This window comes from Salvia hispanica, chromosome 3 (genome assembly GCF_029641045.1).
Source record: "Salvia hispanica isolate PSC_SH4W2 chromosome 3, Shi_PSC_v1, whole genome shotgun sequence".
Classification (NCBI taxonomy): domain Eukaryota; kingdom Viridiplantae; phylum Streptophyta; class Magnoliopsida; order Lamiales; family Lamiaceae; genus Salvia; species Salvia hispanica.
This window is the reverse complement of record NC_142694.1, coordinates 54,612,855-54,626,352: the sequence shown is the minus strand read 5'-3', so window position 1 is coordinate 54,626,352 and position 13,498 is coordinate 54,612,855. Positions and strand designations below refer to the sequence as shown.

The 13,498-nt window shown below is 36.6% G+C and overlaps 1 pseudogene; it reads right to left on the bottom strand.

The window, feature by feature from the left end:
• Positions 1-879: 879 nt before the first annotated feature.
• Positions 880-2,967, bottom strand: LOC125210737 (subtilisin-like protease 3; annotated as a pseudogene).
• Between the last annotated feature and the right edge of the window lie 10,531 nt (positions 2,968-13,498).

Genomic DNA, 13,498 nt, shown 5'->3' with positions numbered 1-13,498 from the left:
TTTTCACGTGATGTCAACTACAGAGGCGTTATGTCAACTACGATGTCGACAACAAACGTTATTTATGTCAACTATTAGGTCAACAACAACATTTTACAAATAATAAATGTCAACAATAAATATTTTCATGTCAACGATCTATATTATTAACATGTAATTGACATGGATTGTACACATAGTTGACATTATATGAGTATAGTTGACAGTTGACATTATATCTGTGTAGTTGACATGGATTGTACACATAGTTAACATTATATGTGTATAGTTGACAGTTGACATTATATCTGTGTAGTTGACATGAATTGTATATGTAGTTGACATGGATTGTACACATAGTTGACATTATATGTATAGTTGATATGAATTGTATATGTAGTTGACAAAAAAAAAAAAAATTATTTTTTAAAAAAAAATTAAAAATTAAAAAAAGTATTTATTGAATAAAATGTAGCATGAAATTACCATTCTGCCATTTCATAATTAATTAATCTAAAAATATTTTTCATGTGACAAATTCTGAACCACTCATTTATATTAAATATAAATGAGTGATGGATAATACATATCAATTAGGCTAAAAAAATCTCAATCGATCACAACCCTAATAATAATTATATATGTGTACATACAAACTTTAGAAGAAATTAGTAAATTCGGGAGTATATTTAATAAATAATATTTTAATTATTTTTTCTATCTACCTCTTTCGTACTATTTTACTAAATTTGCATTAAAATTCGTGCCGAATCCAAATTTAATATTTAATAAAAGGAGGGAGTATTTATGAAAATGTAACTAAAATTAAAATTGAAGTATGCGTATCTTTCATAAGTAATGGACACTTTGAATAAGAACAAATTTTATTATTTTGCCAGTTTCAGGATGCTTGAATTTGAAGACTTAACGACGTTGATATGTAACTGCGATCGGAGAGGCGACCAAGTGATCGGCAGAAATCCAGCTAAGTAATCCTTGAGAAACAGTTTGGACGCTCGGAGTCGGAACAGATAAGCGGGTGAAGTTGACTGTATAACTCATTGTTTGTCCCACTTTTGAAAATATCAGTTGCGTTGGCTCCACGTTCACACTCACATTTTGTGGCGCAACGACCTCAACATGGTACACCGAATTCGATTCACCAACATTTGTAACCGTCCTTGTATACGTCACCGACTTAGCCGATGATCCAAGATTGATTGAAAACGATGGATAGTTCAGTTCTGCATCTTCAATAGACTTCACATCCGAGCAACTCACCCTCTGCTGAATGGTGGTGAAGACTTCCTGGTCGGTGTAACTCAAGCCACACAAGTAAGGAATATAGCTCTTTGGTTGAAGGTCGTAAACCAAACCAGGATTATTGGCTTTGGTAGGATTCACATGGCCACTACCTATTGAGTAAGGGTCAGCAGCGAGGTAGTTTTGATCTTCAATTGGTTTGCCACCGAGGTTGACACGGTCCGCGGTAGTCATGATGGCGGACTTAACTGCAGCTGGCGACCAGTCCGGGTGCGAGCTTTTCAGCAGCGCTGCCACGCCGCTGAGATGAGGGCACGACATGGAGGTGCCCGAGATGATGTTGAATTGGCCTTCATTGTTTCCGTTCCAAGCTGCCAGAATGTTGGTTCCTGGTCCAATGATGTCGGGTTTGAGGACTCCACGGCCTTGTTCGCTCGGGCCTCGTGACGAAAATGATGCTACGAATGGGGCGTGGGGGTCGCCTATCTGAGTTCCTTGGAACACGATTTTGGCGGTTGGAGTGGAAGTGTTTCTTAGGTAGGCTTTGATTTTGACGGCGTCTGTGACGGTGAGCTGCGACATGGGAAGAGTTTGATCGGATCCTAAGTTTAAAGTGTAGCCTGCAGGTCTTTTGTTCATCAAAATCATGGCAACGCCACCGGCGTTTTTCACGGTTTCGGCAGCTGTGGCGACTGGTGGGCCCTTTTCACACATGACAATCTTTCCAGCAACCTGTTGGCAAATGAAAAAAAAGTAAAAAATAAATATCAGTATAAAAAGAGAACTGAAACTGAAAGTGTATAACTTAGATTTGTTATTAGAATGGAACACTGCGGATTTCTATCGCAACCTGTGCTTTATCCAACGTGCCCGGTTGGCATTCGGAAGAAGTACTACTTCTGGCGCCAGGAAAAACCAATGCGAAATCAGCTGAGGAGAAGTTACGCGGCTGGAACACCGATTCCCCGCTCAATTTCTGGCCGTCTCCAAGCACTACCGTGGCCGCCAATTTCCTATCGACGGTGCTAGCGCCGACAGTGAGGATCCACGGCGCAGCGTTGGAGACGGTACCAGAGGTAGGTCCACTGTTCCCAGCGGAGCAGCTGACAAAGATCCCCTGCTCCACAGCCCGGAATGCGCCTACCGCTACGCTGTCGGTGAAAAAAGGGGTCGATGGACGACCCAGCGATATTGAGATTATGTCCACGCCGTCTCCAATAGCGGCGTCCATTCCGGCAAGCACGGAGCTCTCGGAGCAGTAGCTGCCGCAGACTTTGTATATGGCCACATGAGCCAGCGGCGCGATTCCAGACGCCGTGCCGTTTGCGCTGCCAAAAACACTGGCACCTCTCACGAAATTCCCACCGGCCGTGCTGGAAGTGTGCGTGCCGTGTCCTATCTCATCGACCGGGCTTGTGCTTTCGTTGAGGAAGCTTCTCGCTCCGATGAGCTTGTTGTTACAGGCCGAGGAGTTGAAGTCACACCGCCCTTCCATTTGGCGGGAGGGGGCGGGACCCCCTCGTCGCTGAATGAGGGATGGCCCGGTGTGATCCCGGAGTCCAGGATGCCGATTATGACGCCCTTTCCGTAATTGGAAGATTTCCAGAAACCAGCATTCTGGTTCAGTCCCAAGAAGTTGGGAGTGTGGGTTGTGTGGAGCTCGTAAACATTTTCGCGCCATGCCGACACGAAGCCCTCTGTATTTTCCATGGCTTTCACTTCAGCTGCTGATAGTCTTGCTGAGAAACCGAGAAAACGTGGTTGTAGCGATGGAGAAGACGTGACTGGAGCTCGACATTGGCTGCCAAAAATGAATATTCATTAATATTGTTGATTCGTGGGTCGATTTGGACGATGTACGTCTCTAGAGTTTCTTCTGCTTTTACAAAATTGAATATGCAGATCACAAGTAGAAAACAGGGGAATCTCATACTTGTAAATTGCTTGCAACTATTATTTCAGTGGAAGAAGAGATGAAACATATATAGTCTATAGAAGCTGATGATGAGCATTTATTTATACAGTAAGATTCACACTTTTTTGTATTAAATGAATTCTTGAGTAAATGTCGTACTCCCTTCGTTCCACCGTAATGGAGGCAAAACTTTTCAGCACGGAGATTAAGAAAAATTGTGTTAGGTGAGTTAAGTAAAGAGAGAATAAAGTAAAAAATGAAAAAGGTAGAGAAATGAAGATAGAAAAAAGTAAGAGAAAGTAAAGTAGGTGTGGAAAAATATATTGACTCTTACTAAAAAGGAAAATGACTCTATTACTATGAAACAAATGGAAATGAAAAAACGCTCCTATTACTATGGAACGGAGAAAGTATGATCTTTTTACATTGTATTAAATGAATAAAAGGAGGTTTGACTCTTGAATATAAATGAATACTATTTGCACTTTTAAGTATGTAGTTTCATCAATAAATATTGCCACCGTCATTTTGTGTTGAGGAAAGTACAGATGGAAAAGCATAATACAGAGACTCCGTCTGTACTCTAATAATTATTTAATTAATATATCCAACAATTTCTTTTATTTCTAATTAAATATTTAATTTTCTTTTTTTTTTCTTTTAATACCTACGTCACACTCTTTCTCTTTTCAATTAATTAAATTAAACAACAATTCCTAAAATACCATATCGACTAAAAAATGTGTTATATTTTACTAATTTTGCATTAAAATTTGTGTCGTTTCAAAATTTTTTAATTTTTTAAGATGGATGGAGTGTGTTTTCAATGTACTAATTTTTTCCACTAGTGTAGATTATATGAATTTATAGTAATCTAATGTTGACTTGTGTATATGATTAAGATGAATACTATTTGCAATTTCATGATTTATAGTCCCATCAATGCAATGAATCTTACTAATATTATTAATTACTAATATGATTAATTATGATAGACCATATTGTGAATGTCACGAGTTTTAATGTGGAATTGGTAAAGTAACATAGAAGAGAAAAAAAGTAAGAGAGAAGTAGTATTAGTGGAATGTGATGTCCATATTATTAGTAGTGTTTAATTGTGTTAGGTAGCAAATGTGGGGTCATTTTTCAAAATTGGTCTATTTTTCGTGGACAACCAAAAATGTCAAATAAGGTCTATTTTTCATGGACGAAGGGAGTATTACATAAACCTCATCATCATCATCATCATCATCATCATCATCATCATCATCATCATCATCACATATACTTCCTCCATTCCAACTAAATTGAGTCAAAAATTTTTGGACACGAAAATTTAAAAATTATGTTGAAAAGTAGGATTGAGGATAAAGTATGAAAGACAAGGAGAGAGTAAAATAGGTGATGAAATAAAGTAAGACTGAATAGATAATTTGTTTTTTATCCAAAAAAAAAATGACTCAACTTAGTTTAAACATTCCAAAAAATAACACTATAACTCAACTTAATTAAAACAGAGGAATACTGCAAACAACGAATTAGGGACATTATATATGACTGAATGCTTATAAAATCATTTAAATCTTAAACATTTGGCTTTGCTCATCTCTAATTTCTATATCTGTCTACACTCAAAAACTTTAAAATCTTAATCATTTAGAGGACTATTTATATTTATATTATTTTTATCTTGTTATATAGTGTTAAAATAAAGATTTATGAATAAAATCAAATTAATAATTTCATTAAACAACTAAAACAAAAATACATAATTCTACGTATCATCCATATGATTGAAGCATGCCCAAATTTCTTGAATTAGATTTTATGAGAGTCAGTCATATTGCTCTTTATTACATCTTGCGTGAGAGAAATAAAGATGGAGAAGCGGATTATGAACATTGTGTAGGAAGTGTATTTAAGGTAAAAAAAGATTAAAAGTCACTTAAAACTATAAAAAAATTCTATAATCATCGTTGAATTAAAAAAAAGGCCATTTGAATTGTTATTATTATATTACAAAGCATTTTATTTTAAAATCAATTTTATATTAAAATATAAAAAAGATAACGGATGAGTCACAATGGGCTCGCCATTGAGAGCACGCATGTTCACGGATGGAGAGTGTGCTTTTGGAAGAAGATGCTAAGCATGTCGATGCGCATGTCTTTACTGGCACATACACAATCCATCATTTTTAAGTCTTGGGAATGATATATAGAATGAATGATAAAATCATTATATATTTTCTCCGTCCAACTCTAAGTGGAACATTTTTTATTTAACACGAGATTTTAAGTTGTTTTGTTTTGTATGTTAGGTGCAAAGAGAATAAAATAACAGAGAAAAAAAGTAAAGAGAATAATGATTCTATTTTAGAAAACGTGTCATTTAGCGAAACATCTTAAAAAAAATGTGTCCCTTAGGATAAAATTGGTAAAGTAAGAGTGTCCACAATGGACAAGCCGTGGTGGCTGCTGCGTGGCGCGGCGCAACCGCAACGGCTATAGCAAGGCGGAGGGGAGCCGCGGCGGTCGGGGCGGAGCCGTGTGGCGTGCTGCGGACGAGACGGCAGTTCCGCGACGGTCATTTTCCCTATTTTTATTTCTTTGATTTTTATCTATAAATACCTATTTCCAATTTATTTTTTTCACTCCATTCCAATCTCTAATTAATTTTTTCTAATTAATTTTGTTATAGGCCCGTTAAAATATTTTAACAATTGATAAAAATGTGATTTGTGGCTGTGAAGTGACTGTTATTGGATTGGACATGTTTTTGAGGCTGTGCTGATTGAGCGGAAGTGTTTTTCTGGCTGTGGCTTGGTGTGGTTGTTCCGCCTCTATTGTGGACACTCTAAGAATGAAATAGAATAAAAAGTATGTTAGTGGAAAATAAGTCGCAGCTCATAGAAAAATAACTTTTTTTTGAAAATAGAGTGTTAATTTCTATTTTTTAAGAAATGACTCAAAAAGGAAAGAGTTTCTATTTTTAGGAAATGGAGAGAGTAGGAGGGACAATATTTACATCAATATGAATATTAAAACTGATATTTTCAAAAGTGGGACAGAAACTGACGTATAAAGTGAGCTTCACCCGCTTATCTATTCCGGGCGTGGAAACTATTTCTCAAAGTTTTCTTAGTTGGATTTCTGCCGATCACTTGATCTCCTCTCCGATTATAGTTACATATCAACATCATTAACCACTTCTTCAACTTCAAGCATCCTCAAACTGACACTATAATAAAATTTGTAGTTATTGAAATAGTTACGAAAGATATAAATACTCTAATTTTAATTTTAAAAACATTTTCATAAATATGTATTTGTGTGTTAAATATATTCTCAAATTTACTAGTAACTTTTTCAGTAATTTCTTCTAATTTTAAATTATCTGTACACATATATGATTATTATTATGTGTAGAATGTGTTTTGATTCAACAAAAGGTTTTCAAAGCCATTGAAAGGGTTCTTCCTGAAAATATGTCTGCTGAGAAAAAGGCTGAAATGAAGGAATTAGCTACGTCTTCAATTATCCTCAACCTTTCTGACTCTGTAATTAGAAAGGTTGGGGCTATTGAATCTGTCAGTGAGATGTGGACTAAGCTGGATACTCTCTATACTGAAACTTCTATGTCCTCCGGGACGTATCTTCTGGAAAAGCTTTTTAAATTTAAATTGGATCTTTCAAAGGACATAGATGATAATATTGATACTTTTTAAAAATTGGTCCAGGACATTAAAAGGTCTGGAGATAAAACCATTGATGAGTATACCAGCATAGCCCTCATGAATGCTATCCCTGATACTTATGGTGATGTTAAGACAACTATAAAGTATGGAAGGGATAGTGTCCCTCTAGACATAATAATCAATTCTTTAAAGTCAAAAGAATTAGAGCTTAAAGAAAACTTTGAATGTGAATGTGAGAGGGATATCTAAATCTAGAGGAGATGACAGTAATTCCTCTGGGAATGGTAAGAAGTCAAACAGAGGCAGGTCTAGGTCAAGAGTAAAGACCCTAAGTTTAAAAGAAAATGCTTTAATTGTGGTGAAGTGGGTCATTACAAGACAGAATGTACTAGACCCAAGAAAGATAAAAATCCAAATGGTAATAACCAGATGGAGTCTGTTGCAAATTTGGCCAGGGATGATGGTGCAGATGGTGTTTGTTTTATGAACCATGATGTTTTTTCTGTAAACTCTACCTCTGAGTGTTTCTTTACCAAAAATGACTGGCTAATTGATTCAGGAGGCACTTTTCACATATGTCCTTTCAAAGATGCTTTTACTTCTCTCAAACCTGTGGAAAATGCTTTTGTATCTATAATGACAAGAAGTGTAAAATTCTTGACATTGGTACTGTGCTTTTAAAGTTTGAGAATGGATACTTGCTGCCCTTGAAAAATGTGAGATATGTGCCTGATCTGAATTATAATTTGCTGTCTTGCTCTTGTCTTGAATATGAGGGTTTTGAGTGTAAGTGGGGGCAGGGTATTTTGAAGATCTGTAAGGGTGTGCTATGCCTGTTTAAAGCTGTGAAAAAGTGTAATCTGTATGTGTGTACTGCTAAGCCTCTAACTAGTTATGATCACAATGTAAATCTGGTTAAAATGGATAAGGCTTTACTGTGGCATAATAGACTTGGCACATGAGTCAGAAGGGGTTAAAACTTTTGAAAAATTCTGATATTTTGAGTGAGTTGGATTTCAAAAATGAGCTCTCCTTTTGTGAAACTTGTGTGATGGGAAAACAACATAGGGTGTCTTTTCCCACCCCTGTGACTGAAAATGTTAGTCAAACTGTCTTAGAGTACTTGCATATGGATGTTTGGGGCCCTGCCTCTGTAACTACTCACTCTGGATCTGTGTATTTCCTATCCATTGTGGATGATTTTTCAAGAAAAGTTTGGTGTTTTCTTTTAAAACATAAGTCTGATGTTTTTCAAACCTTTTCAAATTGGAGAGTTTTAATTGAAAATCAAACTGGAAAGTGTATCAAGACCATTAGGACAGATAATGGCCTTGAGTTTTGCAATGCTCAAATGGATTATTTGTGTCAAAAATCTGGGATTAGGAGACATAAAACTACTCCTTACACCCCTCAGCAAAATGGAGTCGCTGAGAGGATGAATAGGACTTTACTTGAAAAGGCCAGGTGTCTCCTGTCCAAGAGTGGTTTGTCAAAAAGGTTTTGGGGTGAAGCCCTGTACACTGCATGTTATTTGATAAACACTATGTAGATTTAGGCAGACCAGGAGCAAGTTCTAGAAACAAATACATGAATGCAGATAAATCACACAAGAAAGAAATTTACAGCTCAAGTCTCACAAAGTATAAGCATGATTCAAGGCAAACAAGCAATTCATTAATTGTGCACATTTTCACTAAACCTTCAAATCAATGCATCAAGTCAACTCAACCAACACATAAAAGAAACTTTTTATCATAGGCAACTCAGTCTGATGTCCCTAAACATTAATATTTCTAAGTTTTCTATGTTATGCTCATGACAAGATTCACCTCGGGTTTACTAAAATAAAAATAAAAAACTAACAAAAACAACTAAACTCACGGTCCACCATTTCATCCCCCCAAACTTATTCAAAACTACGTTAAGAATAAGTTTGAAACGTCGGTAGGGACGTGAGTAAACTAAAAATAAAAAAAATAAGAAAAAAAAATGATACCAATGTTGGGTTGCCTCCCAACAAGCGCTTGGTTAACGTCTTTAGCTTGACGTTCTTTGAAACTCATAAGTAGCCCCCATTCTCGGGACTTCCTTGGGGATGCTTTTGTACCTACAATTTCGCAATGTGAGTATAGAATGAAGAAAATTGTAGTACAATGCATAATATGTGGCAATTCCCCAAAATTTAATCATATCACGGCATAAAATATGCAAATCAAATTATCTACCTTAACATGATCATTTTTCATCCTCCGCAATATTCTCTATCCCCCAATTAATTGCAAAAATTTTCAATAATAGACCAAGATCACGCAGAACAATTAAGATCTAAAAATATACACAATTCATGCAAGATAAAATAGCCTCGCAATGCTATGAATATGAACTGTGTCCATCAACAATCAAGCCAAAGTGATATTCAATTTTCACCCACATACTCAAGCACACCGAACAATAATTAATTCCAATCAATCCAAAGCATACAAATTCATCATTCTCCTTCAAACTCCAATCCAAACTACCAATACATATCAACAACAAAGTCATTCAATGAAAGAATTCAAGTTCAAAACTCAGAAATTACAAGAAGAACATACCTTGTGTTGGATGACGGTTGAGCACAAGAACAATTGGTAGAATCCAAAGAATTTGATTAAGTGATGTGAACTTGTAGTGTGGATGTGTGCATTATGTGGAGAAAATAAAATATAAGGGGGAAGTGGGGTTTTTTTAAAATTTTTTTTTATGAAAAGAAATGAAAATAAAAAGTAAAAAGGAAAACAGAAAAGAAAAAAATTCGAACGAGAAAAAAAAAGTTAAAAGAAAAGATTTTTTTTTTTAGTTTTTTTTTTTATAAAAAAAAAATCAGCTCTACGGAGAAACATTAGCTCTACGGAGGAGAAACATTAGCTCTACAAAGGAGAAAACTAATAAAAACCAGGGAGCAATCAAATGTTTATATCTCACCCACGCCCCACGGAACATATCAAATGTTGTAGCGGATAATTGCATCTTCCATACGAGCGTAGAGTAATCCATTGTTGCGCTTCGTGCTCCTTGCAAAACAAATAATAAAAAAAAGAAAAAATCAAAACAAAACTATACAAAATATTACACTCCAAAGTAGTATTATCAACTGTTCTACAATATCAGCTTAAAGCAATAATATTCCCCGGTAACGGCGCCAAAAACTTGATGCACTATTTATTAGCACTAAAAATACCTGCAAGCATACAAGGTAGATCTAGTATAGCTAAAGGTCAGTACCGGGATATCGAACACAAGGAATAAGATTGCAACTGACTACCATATACTAAGCATCATATATTATCTAGAGGCACTAAGGTTTTGGGTTGATTTATTAAACTAGACAGAAATAAATAAACAAATAAAAAGAAGCATAAAAACATATGATACAAATCAGGCTAATGACGTAGAATTTTAGGATCCAAAACACAATCGACCTCCTTGAATTACGGTCTCTAGAGTTATTAAGTCAGTCACTTAACTAGATTAAACCCCCTCCCGAGGTGAGAAATCTGTAGATTAGGTGTAATAATTGAAGTCCCCTTCTAATTCTTAGACCTAACTCCTAAAAGGTCGTTAAGACCAACGACCTCACGTGAAACCTCAACTCTCCCGAGTTCTATTGAATTAAAGTGTGAATTATCTCTTTTCCAAGTCAACTATTTCGTCTCCCGAGTACTCTAATCAACTCTAACATGTATTCAAGAGGTAGCTAATCAATTGAATATAGAAGGCACAAGGATAAATCATATAACTGCAAGAGCTAACAAGGAAAATCAATTTAATATCCTAACCAAAAAATTCCACAAAAGTTGTTCTACTCATAGACAAGTAAAAACTACAAATAAAGTACGAGACATGAAAGAAATAGATAAAACCCAAGGTTGAATCTTCAATCTTCAGTCTTCTCTTGCCTGGATCTGCAGAGCTCCGCTCCAATGGAAGATGGATGATTATATGTGTGGATTGTGGGATGGAAGAAGGTAGAGAGGGAGAAGGATTGGAGGCTCTGAGATGAAGATTAAAATTAGGTTTAGAGGTATTTATAGGCTGGAAAAAGTTAATTTTCGTGGCCTTCAAGATATGGGAGAGATTTGGCTTCACAATATAATAATTTATTTTCTTCCGTGAATTTCCGCCTAAATTCCCGTCAGCTTTGACTGCACTGCGCAATGTTCGTAGAATAGCCATAACTTTCTCCACAGAACTCCGATTGAGACGTGCGAGACATCCACGCGAAGATCTTTCAAAGAAAAAGAGAATGGTATGAACTAAGCACTGATTGGACTTCAAAATCACTGGTAGAATGGGCTCGAACAGAGGCTGCTGCACCTTGGCCTTTTTGCACTTTTTTTTTCTATCATTTATCAACAAACACATCAAAAATACCAAATGTATAACATATGCAATTTAAGAACATAATTTGCATGATTGACATTTAAAACGAGTCAAATCTCGTCCTTAAAAACATGCAAAATCCGTGTTTGTCACCTGGTATCCCTAATTGGATTTCTTCTTGGTATCTGAGAGACTCTCAGGTGTTGTTTGCTAATCATTATTGTTCTGAGGTGATTGATGCTCAATAGCTCCACCTTCTTCTACATTTTCCATGATCACAGTGTCTTCATCAATATCTGATATGTTGGAGCTCTCACCCACTCAAAAATTCTGCAAATCAGGATTGTCATTTTCATAAAAACTTGATTCTTCTTGAATGTCATTTCCTCTTCATTGAATACTACATCTCTGCTCACAATAATATTTTGACCATCTTTCTTCAGACTCCACAGCCTGTAGCCCTTCACACCATCCTGGTACCCTAGCATCACACATTTCTTAGCCCTGGGTCCCAGCTTGGTCTGTTTCACATGTGCATATGTAGCACAACCAAATAACTTCAAAACTGAACAATCTCTCAAACTCCCATACCATCTTTGATCTGGGATGTCATTAGAAATTGCAGAAGAAAGACCCTTGTTGATCAGAGATGCAGCAGTAGATACAACCTCAACCCAGAATTTCAAAGGTAATCCAGAAGAAAACAACATGCACCTCACCCTCTCTAGCAAATTACTATTCATTTGCTCTACCACCCTATTTTGTTGGGGATTCCTAGGTGCTATCTTATGCCTTCTAATTCCCTTTAATTTGCAAAAATCCTTAAATTCAGTAGATAAAAACTCTATACCAATATCAGTTCTAAGATATTTCAACAAAGACCCCCTCTCATTCTCATGTGTAGTATGTCAATCTCTAAATTTTGCACATGCTTGGAATTTTCTACTATAGTCATCAATGATGGAGATGAAATACTTACCTCCACCTATGGATTCTGTTTGAGCAGACCCCCATTAATCATTGTGAGCATACACAAAAGGTGCACTTGAGCTGTGTTTTCCAGTTGTAAATGGGAGCTTCTTTGCCTTTCCCAAAATTCATGGCTCACACTTACTGAGACTCTCTGATACAACTATTTTGATTACGCCATGCTTGGCCAGCTCTCTGATTCCCTTTTCTCCAACATGGCCCAACCAAGCGTGCCAAGAATCCAGACTCTCTGACTGAATGATGTTAGCTGCTCTAGTCAAAGTTACCTGCCATCAGATAATACAAATTGTTTCTTCTCTTGGCCCCCATAATGATTCTAGAATCCTTTGTGACTCTCAACATCCCATTTGCTGACTCAAACTTGTATCCCTTTGACTTCAGTATTCAAGAGATATGAGATTTCTCTTGATCTTGGATATAATCTGACTTCTGTCAAGATTTTGATGCCTTCATCCTTCATCATTAGTTTAATTTCACCAATTCCCTTGATTTCATAGATCTGATCATTCCCTAGCATTACTGACCCCTGAGAGCTTCCCAAATTCTGAAACCAAGACTTATGAGAGCAAATGTGGTAGGTCCATAATCTATGACTCCGCAATGGTAACTCCAACATGTATGTTCAAGGCTTCTTGAGCCTCTACTTCCAAAGCCAAATCTGTTATCTCTACACTTGGCCTTTTCTTGCTCTTGTTTCTTTTCCAAGCAAAACAAGCTTTCTTCAAATGGCCTGGTTTTTTTACAGTAGTGACAGCTTTTAGTTTCTTTGCCCCCCTCTTTCTCTTTCTCATGCTTCTTCTGAAACTTCTTCTTGGCCCCCTTCTTCTCATTGTTCTTGAGGTATAGGCTCTCAGCAACTGGATCAGCTTGCTTTGGTGTAGATCTCTGTGGATCTTTCAATTTCAGAGCTGAATGGACCTCCTCATAGATGATCTTGGATTCCCTTCCAAGAAGCAATGCATCTTTGAAGTTCTCATAGCTCTTAGGTGGGGAATTTAGCAACATCAGTGCCGTATCCTCATCATTAATCTCCTCATCAAAGTTCTCAAGATCATCAATGCACTTTCCAAAATCTTCAAGTTGCTATGCAATGCTCTTTGTGTCTAAAATCTTGAAGGTCAGGAACTTCTGCTTCAAGTGCCATTGGCACGAGATTTTTTCATGTACAATGACTCCAACTTGGACCGAACTCCTGCTGCTGTTTCCTCCTTCGAGACCTCCCTCAGCACCCTATCTGTTAGATTCAAGATTAAGGTGTTGTAGGCCTTATACTGCATCTCTTGCAGCCTCCC